At 29.4% G+C, this 17018-nt stretch overlaps 1 long non-coding RNA gene across 1 annotated transcript; it reads left to right on the top strand.

Annotated features, from left to right (window-relative positions):
• Positions 1–1132: 1132 nt before the first annotated feature.
• On the top strand, positions 1133–2645 carry LOC132730118 (uncharacterized). The gene is made up of 2 exons (XR_009625718.1): positions 1133–1350; positions 1545–2645. It is a non-coding gene; the product is annotated as an uncharacterized LOC132730118 (long non-coding RNA).
• The last annotated feature ends 14373 nt before the right edge of the window (positions 2646–17018 follow it).

Genomic DNA, 17018 nt, shown 5'->3' with positions numbered 1-17018 from the left:
TTGAATATTTTCAGCACTTATGTGATGGGATTTCTTCGCGACAAGTCATTTATGACTCATATTATTTCCCTGCGGAAATTATTGATGTAAATGGGATTTGATTTTGTTTCAAACATAAATAAACAATAAACAATATCATTGATTTCGTAAAAGTACATAAATAAACAATATACAATAACATTGATTCTTTAACTATTTAAACGAATTACTGAATTTTAATACCCTTTAAGTAAATCGAAATAGTCATACATCATTATTACGTAAATACAGAAGATTTTGATATGAAGCCAGTGTATGCAAAACTCTGAATAACACAATTGTATACAAGCTTCTATTAAACTTCTTTCCCAAGTAACTTATACATATTTTTAAAATGTCCATGAAAGGATTTTCTTGCTCAATCACAAATAATAGTATTTAATATGTACACCATATTTTACATAATTGTCAGAACAAATCTATTAATCATTCATAAAAAGATATTAGTAATGTTAAACGGATTTTTAAAAAAAAATCTGACGTAATTAGCTTATATTTTGTAATAATATCGTACTGACTCAAACTAGATTTAGGTGGTCCCTGCAGTAAGCAAATAATGTTAAAAACAGTAAAGTGTTTTATAAGTGCGTTTTTTATTCACTGATGAAATTTTAAAAGAGATCGAGTAGTTAATGCTTTCATAAAGAGTTTTAGAAATGGTAAGGATTACATGGAAAAGATTATCATCTTTTATTCGTAAATTCATATTGGTAAATAAAAAGTAAAGATCTTTCTAAATACTATTCGTCACACAAAAAACGAAACTGACAACAGTGTTAAACATATATACATTGTTAAGCTGTTTTACTTCTGTTTTTACTTTCTTAATATAGTATTATATTTACATGCTTCTTTAATAATAATGTTAATGATACAAATAAATAATTAAGTCAAAATTTGAATTAAGAAACCAGTCGTACATAATGCAGAAATGTTTAGTGTTGATTTTTCTTTACACGGTATATGTATCATGTTGATGGAATAAATTGATTAATTAATAAAAAATAATGTAATGGTTTATTTTCTTGTTTCATTTATAAAAGGTAAACCCTGTTTGGAGGAGTGGATAAACGCTTTCATTTTCATTCATTCATTCATTCATTCATTGAAATTATCAATTGTTATTATGACTAATTTAAGTAGCCTTAACATGTGACAACAAAAGAGAATTCTTCACACAAACATATATAAGTAGCATTTTATATAAATATGCTTGTAAACTCCATCTGAGCAGCAGGCCACTGTACAAGGACTAATCGTTCTCATTTTAATATAGAAAATTGACTACTTAAAACATAAACATATATTACGGTAAAGTATTAAATAATATTCTATAAAAAATGAAATCATGTACGGAGATAAGAACTGATGTAGATTTAATAATATAACGGTTTTTTTAAATATAATTGAGACAAGTAAACGATGTTAATTTATTTTACATATATATAATTTTTTATTCTATAATTTTTTCAGAAGTTTATATGTTTTAATTTTTTTTGTTTAAGATGGCGACAAATAAAATATTACTAGTTTTTGGACTGTTTGTCATGGCAACCATATTTGATGAAGGTGAATGTCAAAGGCGTCACAGGTTGTGTATCAACAGAGCTGGAACATGTAGTGACACTAAATGGAGTAGAGGTATAATCGTTCCTACAAGTGTTGGTCGCTGTGGTATGAAAGGCGGTACGTGTGAATTCCTGTCAAAAGGAAATAGGGCTAGTTGTATATGTGCTGTGATGTTTGACGTGTAGATACATTATAACGTGAACATTTACGAGGAAAAATCACGCCATTTAATTTTCTCTTACTCAAAAGAAAAAGTGTAAGCATTTGTTTTCCGACGGAGTAATACAAGGGAACATAAGGAATAGGCAGATAAGGAGATTCATTCTGTCCATGACAAAATGGATTTACTGTTCTGACTCTAATTATTACGACCTTGAAAGCTCTATTTAAATAAGAGGATTACATTGTAGTAATTTAATCTTTATTTTTTATTTTGTAGAAATTGATATCATTTGATGTCAACTATTTATATCGGCCATGTATTTTAGGTAAATATTCATATTGGACATCTTTTCATCTTGATACTTGGTATGTTTTTTCTATATTTCCCATTCTTTATGTCTTGGTAGTTATAAAAGAACGAATTAATTTGTATGGTTTACTATACATCTTAACGTACTATTTTTTATCGTTTAAAGTGCAATGTTATTTTGTGGTCGATGTTTGTGAACATTCAACATATTTTAAAATATTTTCCGATTAAGACTAGTTGTGTTTCAAAGTTTATATTGTTTATTGTTCTCATTCAGTGTTTGTCTTTATGAACTTTACAAGCAGTGTATTTGTAATAAAATTGAAAAATACATATTAAACTTTAATGATTATATATTAAGACAAATTGTGATGTGAGTTGGTTTTATTTATTTTATGCTAATATCTATCTTCACATGTTACACATGATTTGTTTATATTTAACATGTTCAAGACTTACACATTTCATTTATTTTATAGTAATTTATCAGTTTATTAACATTAAATCTTTATTTTTTATATTTTTGTTATTTATTGATTTGTCTAAATAAACTATAAAAACAGAACAGTTGTCTTAATCATTTTTATTGTTGTTGTTGCCGTTATTTTTTCAAGAAGATGTAAACGTTCTTAAAATATCGAACTTACGTATTTTCAAATATTCATTGAAGAAAATGCACTGATCGTAATAGAATAAAGGTCCAGTACGAAAATTTAAAGTACGATATATAGCAACGTATAGTTCACAAATAGAAATATGGAATGTTTGATTGATTATCTGTTTTTATATCGACGACCTTTACGCAATTTTGGTTATATTTCGGCGATCAGTCCACCTAAACGACTTTCATTGATCAATTACAAATAATGATCAACGTCTCCTCAACGGACTGACTACTATTCCCATATGATTACAGCGATGTTTAAATTACAAATGTGAAATATATATTCATATGTGTGATATATTCAAATTAATATAATTATATAATTTAAAAAATGTGTTTTGCTTACAGTTTAAATAATTTTTTTCTTGGTTGCAGTTATTCCATTTATGCGCATCCTGGGAAAATATTTTGACATTTGTGTCAGGTACTAGTACAATGTCACCGTTGTCTCTTTTGGAATTTTTTTTGTTTGTTCTGCGACTTCTGTAACATTATGTCTTGATCATGATTCTTGACGGTACGCTATCAAAAGTAAATTGTTTGCTTTAATACCATACTATCACATGACTGATTCTATTAATGTGGGTCTAAATGAAACTTCCAGTCATTGTCTAAAAACATTCAGCGTCAGTACAATATATATCTAGCCGACACAATACGATGGACAAGAAGTTCAAAAGAATATAATATAAAATGATAGATAATTATCAAATCCACAACTCTATTCTTATGATAATTAATAAGATTTTATAAATTACATCGCACACAAAAGTACAAAAAGACAAGTTTATCTATGGAAAGTATTTATCATCATATCATAAATGAAATCAACAAATTTGTATTTTTTAAGTAAATACGAGATGCAAAGTGGTGCAAATACAATATTATAAACTTTAAGTATATTTCTTTCAGCAGCCTTAATGAATATTCTAACTGCACCTGTACAAGCTTTTGGATGTATTGATATGTATTTATTAAATGAAATTAAATTAGCACATGTCTAGAAAGACAATGTTATACACATTTTTCAGCATAAATTGAAAGCGAAAAAGACTAAAATTTTCAGAACCAATTTGGAGCAACCGGTGCCTTTTAAGAGCTCTTTCTCCTCCCTAAAAAGCAGATATTTCCCCCAATTCTGAAATAAATCCCTCCAACAGTAACGTTATTTTGTTTTCTTCTTTTTTTGTTGATTTATTATTTTTATTATTATTATTATTATTATTATTATTATTATTATTATTATTATTATTATTATTATTATTATTATTATTACTTTGATCCATTTTATCAGAGTTGGACAGGGAGGGTCAGATAATGGTATTGCCTCAATTTCCACTTGCACAAAAACAAAACGTCAATTGATAACAACCTCCTAATTTGAACTATTTAAAACTTCACTATGCTATAATAATATATAATGTAAGAAAAAAATATTGCAAACAGACAACTGAATGTAAGCTTACGACCTATCAGAATAATGCATTTGTAAATGAAAAATATGGTAATTTGTATTTTTATTTCTGTATCACCAGATGTCTTCTGTTAAGATTTACATTTAATTTGTTTAATATTCACGAGGGTTGCTTTATTAAATTCTTATGTATATCTGTCGGTATTTACCAATATTTGAAAATCTATATGATTCGTCCAGTATTTACAGACGTTAGACAGGGATCGAAATTATTGCACATAATTCAGTTGACACCAACAGAACATGTGTTAAAGTTTCAATGTGCATAAACGTTCTAATTTGAATCTATTTTCAAATACTTCCACTTTTGCTATTTTTAAATTATAATGTTTAAAAAATGTATGCATAAGCAGAACTGAATTGTCAGCTCGGTAACGTTACCAGAATGAATGGCATTTGTATACGACAAGTTAAAGGTTTTTTGCTATTTGTTATTTCTTATTGAACAGATTCCTTCTGCAAGTATTTAACATTATGTTTATTCTATAATAATTCACTATTTCTTAAAACTGTCGTGAATGAATGGACAAACTGTATAGTATTTAATAACTAAGTTTAAACATAATATGTCTGGAAGTTAGAAATAAATATATCAATTCTAAACCTTTTATTGTTTACTATGTTATAAAACATTTGCATTATTCACCATTTAATCTATATCGCTTGGATAACCACTATTAAGAATATGTCATCAAGTGACCAATGAATTATGTTACGGTTTTAAATTCAAGGTGAAAAGATATAATTTCATCTTTTTTCAGGACGTTTGATTATATCTATTTCTATTCGTCTTAGTTTTTATATGTTGTATATCATACAGAACTGCATGTATGTTAATTTTTTGGATTATTTTGTCTTTTATTTTCTAAGAAAGTTGAATATTTATCTTTTAGATTTTCCTTGTCGTAGATTCATTACGTTAAAAGGCTACAAGACAAAGTTCTTGGAACATATCAATTGTAATATCAACGAACAATCTATATTTTAGTGATTGGTCATTCTGTGATATTTAAGCATTTTATTCATTACAAAGCACATGCACGTGTTTTAACTTTTTGAAACACTCACCGTTGAAAATCTGAAGAACGTGCGATACATGCTTTACACAAAAAACATGTTTAATTAGTCAACAAAGTCGAATGTTTATTGATGTTTATATCAGATAATACGAAGCTAAAATGTTCTTTGATGAAGTTTTAGATTCGAAACTACATCAAATGCCGCACAACCTTCGAAAATTCAATCCCGTGCTGCCACAAAACATCTGCGGAGTCCTTTTAACCCTTTACATCATGAGCATATTGTGAAAAATGGCCGTTTTCATAGAAAAGCCTCCTGTTACAAGTTCAAACTGCTATGAAACTATGTACAATGCTTCAATAGTGATGAAACTTGGCAAAAATGTTTACTGGACCAAAGCCTTTGTTAGAGCATGATCAGTCTTAAATTTCATGTTACCATGGCAACGGGGGACATCTCAAAATTGACAAAAATCACTATTTTGCATCTGGTTATTTTGGGGTTTTTTTTCATCAAAACTGATTCTCAATGGATTGAGATAAAGTAAAAGGGTTTTCAGCGTTGGTTACACGTTACCTTACGATCGACCTGAGGCCATTTTTAGCCTGTCACATGTTCAAAATTTTCTTGGCAATGAGGGGGGAGGGGGCTATCGCCCCCTTCAAACACTCGAAACAGAAGGGGGCACATCCCCCTTCTGGCAACCCCTTGATGTACCTTTTTGATGGGGGCGGCGCCGAAAAAGTGATCACTTTTCTATCAACATTTCTCAAACGAAAAGACCTAAATAGGGTATTATTTCACTATTTTAGGCCTCAAAACGGGGGTTCGAAAAGCCGTCAAAATACGTCTCTATGAGGTAAAGGGGTTAGAAAATAATACCTTAGCTTATACATGTAACATAAAAACAACTCTAGTTCATGATTTAAGCTGAAAGTGAGATATAAAACGATATTAAAATCACTTAGTGTTTTATTCGGATGCAAGTGCATTTAAGTGAAAGGATCAAAAGAAATGAAGCTAGTGTGTAGGAAGAAAACAAGTTGTTGAACAGAATAATGCACTACTCAAGTCAGGTGACGTGATATGACATGCGTGATGAACTAATTTCATTTCTTTAGTTATTTCTAGTTTATACTAGATAACAGATTGCATGTAATGTATGTGTTAGTTTTCCATGTATTTATTTGAAATAGCCAATAAGAAAAAACTGTTGTAGAAAATATATTCTTTTATATTTTCCCTTTTCTGTCCAGACATCATAAAGCAACCAAAGACAATTAATGATGCATTTACTTGGATGAAGCTATGCCATTGTATTACACCAATAAATGCTTTCGTTCCATTAGCAGAACCGCTTATCGTTGTCATTTTCGTCTGAAAGCAATGATTAGCCTATTTCATGTATTAAATTGTTTCATCTGGGAAGTTTAATGTAAGATAATTCCCTCTGTAATCATTGTTCAATTGTTTTGTTATTCAGACTTCGACAAAGTGAAACTTATCTTAATATATGTGTATAAAACTTTTAAATTAAAACAGATTAGTTTATCTTTTGTTCGATATCTTAAAATATGTATTACTTACTTAATATGCTAATTGTTTTCTTTATTAAATAAAAAAGCACTAAAACAATTAAATTTTTTAGATAGAAAACAAAATCATTTGTCTAATAATATAAAAATGTAAAATACGATACAACTATTACATATGATGGACTAAAATAAAACCATAACGGTACAATCTGCAAGCGTTTATTGGTTAACAACAATAAATTGAGGTAAAAGATTTTTCTTTCTTTCATACGAGAAGCGATTGTCATAGCTAGTATAAATTTTTAATCATTAAATATTTTCTTATTATACAATTAATGCAAATTTCAAACAATTCTATATACTTTATTCTGAAATTGTTTTAATGTTTCTATCAATCATGTTTCCCATGGAATGTTATTCTATTCACACAATGTACTTTGCAAAAGAAAATGATGTGACAGGTTTTTATAAACAAGTTTTTACCTTTTGTTCCTATCTTATTTTGCTTTTGCTCTGTTTATGGGAGAGTTTTTCCAGACGAAATCAGTAAACAACTGAAATATATTGATATATGCAATATTTATCTACCATCACATAAAACAAACAAAATATTAATAAATATTTAGAAAACGATTCAAACGTTGATTATTACTGTTGTTTGATTTGTCGTAATGCTTTGAGTGTTTAAGATAATAGGATGAAACTATCGATTAAACTAATGGAATGCATATTGTCTCCGGATTGACCTCTTGTCGTCTTTTTTTTCAATAAGATACAAACTACAGACACGTTATTTCTAAAAACGTGCCTAGAAGTATGTATTCTGGGCTAGTGTCTCTAACCTGACTTAAATATAAAAGGTTATATTATTTATTATGTTTTCCTCATTTTTAAGCTTAGACTGCAAATCAGAATAATGTCACATTGCATACGGCTAAATGATTTTAAAATGTAGTGAATGTCATCTTAACATGATGCAGGGTCAATGACTATAAGGTCATGTATGCATGGATGTGCCACATTGAATGTTACATGCTCATCGCCGTACTTTCTTTATTAATACTACAACAACATTGAGGTCTGCTAAAGTCGTGCTAGGTCCATTTACGATATATTGCATTTACCATTGCAGACACAATTAAACTAATCCAACAATAATTTCAGTTTTTTCGGAGGCTTTTTAACGTAAATGTCATTAGGATTTTAGTTTTTAACTTGACCATACATAGTATATTGAGATCGTTCATGTCTTGATTTCTGATTAATGATTTTTGCAGTACTTTTAATATAACTCCTTAATTTCTGATGGCATCAACTTCAAATCTCAAAAATATGTTTCTATTATCAACTTCATCTTTATTTTTACCCTTACTTCTTCAATATAAAAGGGATAGATCTTCTTAAAAATTCAAGTATATATATTCCTTATCATGAACCACATCATATGTAATGTGGTTCATAATGCCAGTAGCAATATTTCCAGAATCTCACCTTATAACATTACCTTAAAAATGTATATTTTTACAATAAATTCTTTATTTCTTGATTATCTTCCTTCTTCTAAGATCACTCTCACTATGTGTGACAAGATATATTTAGTCTAGAATGACTATATCAAGAATTATTTCCCTATTGAAATTATAATTTATCTAAGAATTGTTAGTTTTACTTGGATTTTTATATCAAAATGGATCTACTTAAACTTCAAATATAAGTTCCTTATCATCAGCAAAATGACTGTGATGATTGTCATTAAACAATGGATTTATACCATAACTTCTTCATATGTTTACAGTTTCTACTTCAAACATAATATTTATGTTCTTTATCATCAACATCATTTGTGACAAGATAATTAAGTCTTAAATAAATACTGTTATGTTCCTCTTTAACTTAGACTTGTTCTAAAGGTGGTTCTTTACTCTCATAAAGATTTACTCCTAAATTCAAATTTATGTTTCATATAAAAACATAGCTCAAACATCTTTATTTCAAAAGTTATTACTTTTTTGCACTTAATCACGAATAAGATTGTCCTCATATTTCTTTTACCATACGGGTAATTTCCGTTTCACTTTCATTGACATGGTTACATCCAAGTAATATGGTGCTAAAGTGTTTCAAACGCTTTTCATTTTTCGCTAGACTATTCATAGAACAGAAAAAGCTGTTGTAAACACCAACACCAAAACAACAACGTTGGTGACGGCGTTACCGTCACATTTTTGTTTTTAGCATGCAAGTATTCCTTCTTAATATTATAAACGTCACAATGTTAAATATCGAAAGATTCATGGTAACTGTTATAAATCAAATTCAAAATCACTATTTCATTTTTTTTCCTTCAACTGTTTCAAGCTGAATTCTCAATATTAGTAGATAAACTTTACTATAACCAGGATGAGCATTTTAGCCTAACATGTCAAATTTTCTGGAGATAACTCATTCAAACCCAACAGGGAATCCTTCTGAACCCTGATGTCATTTGGATGGGGCGGGGAAAATGTATTTTTAACAAGTTCAAATAACAAGTTTGGCGCTAAATACATTTTTATTTTAGAGGCTAAATGGGGCAAAAGGTCAACTTTTAACGAAATTATAAAATTACCCTTTTTCTTTATGTATTATACAATTGTAAGGTTTACATGAGTTTTATTAAAGAATAGATTAAATTACATTAGATATTTATTTTATAATGAACTTTTAATGTATGTTATTATGAGGAGCACGTCACTTTACAAAATGTTAAAAATATTTTCAAGAAAATATTGAAATATTATTCATGGATGAACTAGTTATTATACAATTTAAAACAGAAACTACAAAAATATGCATAGTAATATCTCTTTAACTTTTATATTTCATACCTTACTTAAAAAATTTCTGTTTCATTTTTTACGTTAGTAATAGATTTTGTTTTGATAAGTTAATTTAGAAAACGATATCTAAGTTTTCTCTCAGTCAAATATCTAATGTTTATGTTGGTGATGACATTTGAAAATTTAAAAAGAGTTCTACATTTTGATATTGTTCAACTCGTACTCAAAAGAATTAAGGTATGTTTCTCTTCAGTATTAAGCAGTACAGAAAACTTAAAGATATGCTACTATGCCTATCTTTTGGAAGAATACTTTTATTATAGAAATGTATTAAACTGTAGGAAATTCTTACTAATTTAGTCTAATTTGAAAAAGAGACTGCACAAACTACCGGTATGTTTAGGAAACTGCATTCCCTATAACTAGTCAAGTTGATTCGGTTCTTCTTAATCATAACTACCAGTTTTTCAAAGGGAGTCCACTATGAAGTTTTAATTTGACATGACAGGAGTGGAATATTGAGATTTGTTAACCAAGAAATAATGTGTACATTTTCAGATCATTCTCTCACCTGGTTTTTCAGAATAACCATTTTCGTTGTGCAGAATGACACAAAAAATAAAAAGCTATACATCACATTTCGCTCAATTTGGACAAATAATCGCCCATAACTTGATATTTAATTTTATTCTGACTATATTTCTTTTTTTCCGTGACAGATTTTTACTTGACAGTGTTTCGCTTGATCTATGTAATAATTTCAAATTGTATGATTTTAGTCTGTTTAACCTCAGTGGAGTTCTTTTAATGGCACTGTGTCCTGTGTTTACCTATAGTGTGTAGACCTTAAAGCATAACGCTGTATAAGAATTATCAGTATTTGTATAATTCATCCGTGCCTCGATAAAAGGTTTGAATGACAAGGAAATGTCTATAATATTCGATAAATGTTTTACAAATAGATTTGTTTCTCAAACGTATGGTGACAACACTGTAAAGTAATGACATTTAGGTAATTGACCGTGATTATTCTATAATGATATCCGTAATCCGAAATACGTGTAGAAAGCCATATATGACGTTAAGTTGAATCCATTCTCATTAATAGCATCTGTTTATGATATATGGGTTTGGCTGAATAGCGATGCAGCAGTCATGTTCAAGCTCGTGTTATGGACATGATCGGTAATAACTTTGATAAGTTTATGGAATCTGATGAAGGATAGTCTCTACTCTACAGATAGTTCTGTATCAAAATAGCTTTCTTTTAAAGTATACTCGACGAGAAACCCACATTATAACAATGTGATGCACTTTTATATCAATTAAAACGATGTTTTATACGACGACTTTCAAATTAGTTTATAACAAAAACATACGTATTCAACTTTATTTTTATAGACTGTAATGCACATAGCTAAGGGTATGTATATATCAATTTTGCTCTAGCAATCTCAACACTTACTTCAGGAAGTGAAAAACAGAAAGAATTATTTTGATTGTTCTATCAACACAGCTTTGATAGAACAAATTTAGTTATTACTATTTAATAAGCACAATAAGATAACCGTGTATATATATTATATACTGTTTTTGTGTCATTTTTCTTTAAGCTTATTTTGCGACTAAGATTGATCACACCAAATGGGCACGTGACCATTATCAGCTACGATTATTAGGTTTGCGATAACAATAGTCATACATAATTGAATAACCATAAAATCAAAACCACTCTAAGGAAATCTAATTACATTAATGTGATGCCGAATATAAGAAGAGATGGGCAGTTACAAATAGATTGCACGTGTTGAACTTTTCTTTAAAGAACACTTCTAATGTAAGATAATTTACTACAAATGGCTTTCTACAATTTCTGCATAATAACACCAGTAAAAACCAATTTTCCTAAAACGCACGTGACTTTCCATTAGACTTTTAACATAAACATACTTTTACTGAAACAATATTTTCCCCGGCTAAGAGCCTGGATTTAAGTATTTAAATAAAATAAACATATACTGCTTGATACTTATTTTGTGATAATAATAATTTTTTTTATATTTTTATAAACATTACTTTAAACGCTTACATTTCAAAAACATACAAGGTAAAATAACTAGAAAGAAAACGATTACACTGAAGATTTTTATTTCGTATCTTTAGTTTACCCAATGATTTAATAGTGTCAACATATCATATTTTACCTTTAGGTAATATGATGTGATACAAATGATCCCTTATTTTAATAAAACACAGATTTTAAAATATATTTCTAACGCATGATTGAAAAAGAATTTCCGAGCATTTCAAATTGTGACAATTAAAACAAGAAATCACCAGAGAATTTTCACAAATAACGCTTTACCAAAAAATCTTCATCATCCGAGAAATATTTGTAGACAACAAAGATCTACAACTCAACGTATTTAGCTTTTTACAATGAATTGAAATGTGTTTTCCTTTAACAAAATACAAAGTCAATTTTTGTAAAATAAAACTTGTTGATGAGAACGCTGCGCTGTTATTTAACATTTTTAGCTCACTACACCTTGCTTTGTTGGTTCCATTTAATTTCTTATCAGACATTTTTCAGACTGTGCCATACAGAATGTAAATGTTGCAAAACTAACCCCACCCCGCGTAGAAAAAAAATAATTGGATAGTTATTTTCATCAGAAACATATGTTCTATAAAAAATAATTTATCTTCATGTTGATTTTATTCAAAGATTAATTTCAATGTATATTAAAATATATTTATCTCTTTGGACTGTCCATATGTGTTTGGTATGTATGTATGTATGTATGTATGTATGTATTGTATGTATGTATGTATGTATGTATGTATTTGTTTGGTTGTTTGTTTCATTTTACGCCTTTTCCCAACAGTATTTTAGTCATATAGGCGGGTAGTTTCCTAACCATCCTTCTTGGAGAGTTACACCAGTACAAGACTACCTTCCTCCGCGCTAAACTACCAAAGCATCCGGGGATCGAACCCACGCCAGAGAGGTTACTGGATTAGAAGTCATCGACTCTAACCCCTCGACCACGGAGGCGGTCTATGTATGTATGAATGTGTGTATGTATGTATGTATGTATGTATGTATGTATGTATGTATGTATGTATGTATGCATGCATGCATGTATGTATGTATGTATGTATGTATGTATGTATGTATGTTTTTACCTACAATATCATTATATGAAGATTGATGTCTTTGGTCGTAATGCAGCAATGCAATTTGCAGTATGGATGAATATTTGTGCTCATTATAGACTATAAACTAAAATAGGACGAATATTTTCACGGAAAAGTAAACTGGCCAGTGTGTTTCACAAATTTGTTAACAATTAGTTTAGTCCTTTACATATTGAATGTGCAAAACTGTAAATTTCCCGTGAATTAAGATGTTGTAGGCAAATAGTTTGTCTCTCATTTGATAAATGACAATGTCACTTTTGATATTATAGATAAAGAACCTTATCATGGTTCGAACAGTAAACATTAAGTCTCGGGAAAATATTTTACATTATATTTAACAGTTGATTACCTACATTCGTCACATCCATATTCTCCAATGTTCAGAGTCAGCAATGTGATGTCCGTAGATTATATTCATAATCAAGCAATATATTAAAATGTGCAGCGAATTGGAAATGCTATCAAAAATGAAAGAATAGAATGATATTATTCTCTTTCAGACTATTAATGTTTAGAATGCTTTTCTTAGTGTTATAATTGTGATTCTGCCATAGATTACACCTATATAATCGATCAAAATAGCTATATGCACATCTTTGAAATGATCAAAGGGGCAAAATTGTTCACTACAATACAAATGATGGTGGTGTTTAATTTGATTAAATGGAAATACATTAGCTGTATTTGACCTGCTATCATAGCATGTACTTTTAACAGAAGAAAAAAAAGTTTTTGTAAAGTATAGAGTCAGCGACATAATCCCTGTCATGTTCGAACATTTTAGATGTCATAACCGTTAATAGATAAGTGTGTAAGATAATCATGTGCTTACGTTTGCATCAGTTTTGTTGTCATGATTATAAAAATAATTACCCATAGTTTATGAGCATCAATATCAGCTGAGATATTAGTAAAACCATTAGTCTGCACATTAATGTCCTAAGATAAATGCTTTTAAGTTAAAATTGTCCGTATGCTTACAAGAACGCATTCGTTGTACCTTGTAAATAAATAGCAGCCTGCTTTCATACCTTAATAGGTTTAAGTGCAAATTAATGGGGCTGACAAGTAGTGTTTCATGTACATATTAATAACAAATATTATGCAAAAGGTCTAAGTGATAAAGTATAAATATTCATATAATGAATAATAATATTCTGCTATATATTGATAAGCAATATCGAATCCTGTGTCTCGCACTTAACAACAACATTCGTGGTTTGTTGTCACGTATGTTTATAAATACTAACAACATAATTATGGTCTTACAGACCTTCCATAATGGATCAGTTCACTTCAATTTGATATCTTTTAAATTCTTAATGTTATAACAGAATTTTAATCATACAAATTTATTAATATATATAGTACATGATTTCTCATTTATTTATTAACTTCTAATATTATGTAAATAATTTCAGGTTGATTAAGTCATCAGTTTTCGTCATTTAAAATTTGATTTCAATCACTGTATTAAAGTTCTGTGCACGCTGCCTTTGCCTTTTTGATCTTCATGTTGATCTTCATTCTCATTTTTGTTTGCATTTGTAAATTGTGAAAGTAAAGAAATAGAGGATAATGAATGAGTGTAAGTTTAAAACTGAATTATTGAACGAGTTGAATAAAATTATATTTTGTGAGCCTCTGGTGAGCATAATATTACTTCATTCAACGACTTCAGTAAATTTAGAAATGAACTATCACGAATTTAATATTTTATGTATCACATACCCAAAAGGAAAGGCCGTTTGATGGGATAAAGAAGCATTTTTCACTGACGCGCCTGTTGTATAACGCTAATATTTTATATATGTTTATATTACGCAAATGACGTCGCGTCAAAAAACATGCACGGCCGTGAAATACCATTTTTACGGAGTCGCAATATCGGCACGGATATGTGTTAAACTGCATTATAATAAGCGGCTGTAAATTTCTCTTATCAAGTCAATTTCTTGGCTGTTCAAGGCAGAAAATTATCTGATTACAGACGAGGCGCATATTTTAAAATGTTGCTGTTATGATTTTAATGTTCTTTATTTGTTATAGCTTAGCCTTATGTGTTATACTAATAGTAACATTTGTCTTTTTTACAGAATTAAACTCACGTGCCAGAAGAGATCTGATCAGAGGTTTTAAAGTTATATTGATCTGATGTCCGAAATCTCAAATCTTCCAGACATAACAAATCTACTTGACATTATACCGTGACTTCATTATAAATATGCCAATTTTCAATTACGTTTTCCCGTAAAATGTCGGTAAAATCCGGGGTTTCTCTTAGATATTTACATTATTGGTGATAAAAACAGAATCAATAATTCAACACCCTATCTACGTAGGTTTATCGTATTTTATATTCCTTGATAGTTTGGCAGCAATAGCCGGTATTTAACACGGTTAAAAAGGAATGAAACTATATTTTAAGAATATTGGAAATAAACATCAATAAACTGCTTATCACAGACAAATGTGGAAATAAAGACAAATAACAGTGAGCATAGTCTAATGACATTCGTAATACCTGATAAAACTAATATAATGTCAAAACATCGTCAGTGGACTTTTATAGAATGGCACAAAAGTGCCACATTGAAGGTTCCACAAACACATCTGCGGATGTTAACGGGTTCAAAATTTCTCACTGTTGAATTCTGCTTAAGCCGTATAAGCAGGGCGGGGTACGTTTACGGTAACTTGCACAGTGATTTTCCAGTACCGGCCATGAACATGCTTAATAATACCGAGCCTGCAACATTTTCAATTTTTGTCGTTTTGGGCGTTCTTTAGGGATACTGTTTTCCTCTATATTATTTTATCCGTGTATGCACTTGTACTTATAAATAACATATAATGTCATAAATTTTGTTTTAATCTTCCAATCTCAAGAGGAAGTTTATCTGTTATCTCAGATATGGGTTCACATATCGTTCATTATATTTCTCCGAACAAATACAAGTCACTTTTTACTTGAAAGTACTATTGTAGAAATGTAATTTCTGTCGAATTGCACAGCCAAAGATATCGATATTGCATTATTGAAGATATCTTAGTCTGGCTCCCAAATAAGTGCAGTTAACACCCATAATACTGAAATATACCATTCAAATACATGTTTGCCGTTTGTAAGTACACGTAACAAAACATATTTTACTTCGGTTAACCGTAATCAATAAGTCATTATTTTTGTAACTTGTCTGGAGTTATTTTCCAGGACTTTCTATAGGAAACCTACACAGCATCTATTTCTTTGTCCATACGAACAATTTAAATGGTGTAACAACTTTTATAATATGAACATTACTGGAAACAAACGAAGACAATGACTATGTAAGTAGATATGTTGAATTTATTGTTGGCCTTATCATATCACCAGCAGTTTCGCCTACACTCAATTCAGAGGAAACCACTTTGATATTTGAATGAATGAAGCCGAGTTGCAGTTTGCTGTCAAAACAAGAAAAACCGTCTATCAGAGCCACAACAAGTTTTAAGTATTCTATTACCTCGCCATATAGATCAACGTGTGGTTCTATGTTGTCCAAGTTTAGGCGTTTAAAAGGTAAAACAGCTGTATCTAATGTTTATGACCGATATTTCACGAGCGCCTCTTCACGATTTATTCATATAAAAAGTGAAAATATCAGACGAAAATAATTACCATCACATACACGAATTTTAGAAATCTGAGTAGTTTCTATTAGTCCAAATATATATACATATACCGTATTCTAAATACTTTTTAAAATTCTTTATTTAACGCATAATTCTCTTCAAACTGGTAAACTGTTTTGCTTCTTTTACAGGAACTTAAGATTAAAAAACTTGCTAGTAATACTGGGTACAAAGAGAAGTTTTTTCTAGATATTGAATTCTATAATGATAAGTAAAAAGAGAGAGAATATAACAAACAAAATAAGAAGACCATTTCACAGAAAAGCCTACAAACTTTTTTTTATATCCTTTCGGATGAATTCATAAATTGAGTGCTTACTACTTATATGTCAGAATAACATATGAGGTTTTAAGATGTTTCTATTTAAGTTATCACAAAAGAGTGTTCTGACTGATAAATATAATACCAACAAGAGCACCGCTAGGCGGAGCATTATATGCCCGAAAGTGTTTTTTTTTATATAAAGGATGAAGCATTTGTAAGACATTCCATAAATTAAATAAAGTATTAACTCCTTCCAATAGCAATCCTCCTATAAAGTTTGAA

This window comes from Ruditapes philippinarum, unplaced genomic scaffold (assembly GCF_026571515.1).
Source record: "Ruditapes philippinarum isolate M1 unplaced genomic scaffold, ASM2657151v2 ctg1513_1_1_1_1, whole genome shotgun sequence".
Classification (NCBI taxonomy): Eukaryota; Metazoa; Mollusca; class Bivalvia; order Venerida; family Veneridae; genus Ruditapes; species Ruditapes philippinarum.
Note: the sequence above shows the minus strand (reverse complement) of the source record. Positions and strands in the feature narration are given on the sequence as shown.